The sequence below is a fragment of the Lolium perenne genome, chromosome 5, assembly GCF_019359855.2.
Source record: "Lolium perenne isolate Kyuss_39 chromosome 5, Kyuss_2.0, whole genome shotgun sequence".
NCBI classification, from domain to species: domain Eukaryota; kingdom Viridiplantae; phylum Streptophyta; class Magnoliopsida; order Poales; family Poaceae; genus Lolium; species Lolium perenne.
In genome coordinates, this window is record NC_067248.2 from 228,623,821 (window position 1) to 228,626,082 (window position 2,262).

Consider the following 2,262-nt stretch of genomic DNA (forward strand, 5'->3'; position numbering starts at 1 on the left):
GGGAGACCAGGTTATAGGATAGATAGCCACACTATCAACGGAGGCTTTCAGTTGGGTAACTTGATCGCATCATCTTAGGGAGCTCAATCATCTGCATCCTTTGCATCCCTATATTATTGTTTCTCCCTAGTGTTTCTATGTGTGAGGTTCTTGAGCTTGTTGCTAGCTTTTCAACAAACCCAAGTTCATCAAAAATGGAATCCATATGTATCTTCTCTTGCGTTTTCGAGTTTGGATGTCTTTACCTTTCTTGATGTTGGGAGGCTCCCTCTCTAAAATCATCTAAAAACATTCCGTGAGGAGTCTCAATATTTTTTGAGGTTCTATTCATCGTTATCTTTCCAACAAAATTGGTTTCATCTCAATCGAAGTTCGGATGCAAAAGTTTTCATATTTTTCTTAAGGGATCTATTGTTCTCGTTGCGAGAGTCGGCATTTCGGGTGCTGCTTCCGGGCTGCCCGGCACCTGGGCCGGCATGCCGGGCCCTATTCCGGGTAGGTCAGTACCCTGGCCGGTCCTGCCGGGTTCAACACCGGGTGGCTTGATTTTAGCTCAAACGGTCATTTTCTTGAAGGGGTATAAAAGGGGTCTTCTTCCCCATTGTTTCTTAGGGTTCTTGAGCATGTTTTTTACCACCATTATTGAACCTCTTGAGCTTGCTTCATGTCCCTTTTCTTCCATGATTCTTGCATATTCTCGAGGTGTTGAAAGAGGAGATCTAGATCTACAACCTCCACCAATCAATTCCTCCTCTAAGTGAGGGGAACTCTTGGGATCTAGATCTTGGAGTCATTTGTTGATTTCCACCCTTGGTCTTCCTCTCTAGTTCTTCCATAGCATTTGTTGCTTTGGTGGGATTTGAGAGAGAAGGATTTGAGAACTTTTCTTGGTGTTCTTGCTTTGCATCATTGCATAGTGTTCAGCTCTCCAATACGATTAATTCGAGTGAGAGACCGTGAGCTTGTTACTCTTGGAGGGGTAACCTCCTAGTTGGCTTGGCTTTTGGTTCTCTGGTGACCTCTTCGTGGAAGATTGTGAAGAGGCCCAGGCTTCACCTTCATGGAGCTTGTGAAGTGGTTGTGGAGCTTGCCATCTTCGGAGTAGAGAAAAAGGTAGCCATAAGGGAAAGGCATTTGTCATTCGTGGTTTTGGCTTGGAGAAGAAGGTAAGCCTTTGTGGCGTTCGGGAGACCTTCGTGGTAGCCCACATCTCTCCAACGTGAAGTACCTCACCTTGTGTGTGGGAACACGGGATTACATCTTCGTCTCCACGTGGCTCGGTTATCTCTATACCCGAGTTTACTTTCATTATGATAGCCATCGTGCTTGAAGTACTTATATCTTGCTATCTCTTGTACTATATATCTTTTGCCTATCATGCTTATCTAAGTTGTTGTTGTTGCACTTAGTCGAACATATCATATTTAGGTTTTGTGCTTGTAAAATAAACGTTAGTTTAGTTCCGCATTCTCACAAGCCAAATCCATAATAGTTTTAAAACACCTATTCACCCCCCTCTAGGTGACATCTCGTCCTTTCAATCTTCCAAGCAATATGGTCAGTATTACAAAAAAAGGTGACACGTTTAAGTAGTCTTTCCATTTGCCACTTTTGCGCATTTAGTCTCATCAAAACAATACTTATATCTCAACATACATGGAGACCGTATCACATTTGCATGTCGAACATTCACAAGATAATCCTTATCATCGCTAACCCACGAGTTATGAGTTCAAAGCCCCTCCCTACTTCAAAATCATATACAAATGTGCTTTTCTTCCTTACAACTATAGCAACAAAAACAATAAAAATTATCAAGTTTATAGTTCACAAAAGTCATGATATGCACAAGGCCCGAGGTTATTCCCCACCAGCGTATGACACAACAGTTTCCTATTAACAAAAAAAAAGTGACACATCAAACGGTACGTGAATGGGATCGACTAAAAAGAACATCAATAAGAATAAGGTAGATGTAGTTGTCTAAGAAATGTAAATGTAGTAAATAGCGCATGATACATTCATAGTAACAATGAGTCCATCTTCCAAGCGAGTTTCTGTCGACAACTTCCAAACTATATGGTTCTAGACAAGAAATATGGCACGTTTATGATACAATTTTGCCATCTTGCATTCCAGCTAGCTTAGTTCTCATCGAAAGAATCGTTATTATTTCCTCAATTTATAGTGATACCTTATCATGGGTGCGTCATTGCATATAGAACATTATATGGATTTTTATCATCACTAACCCACCAATGA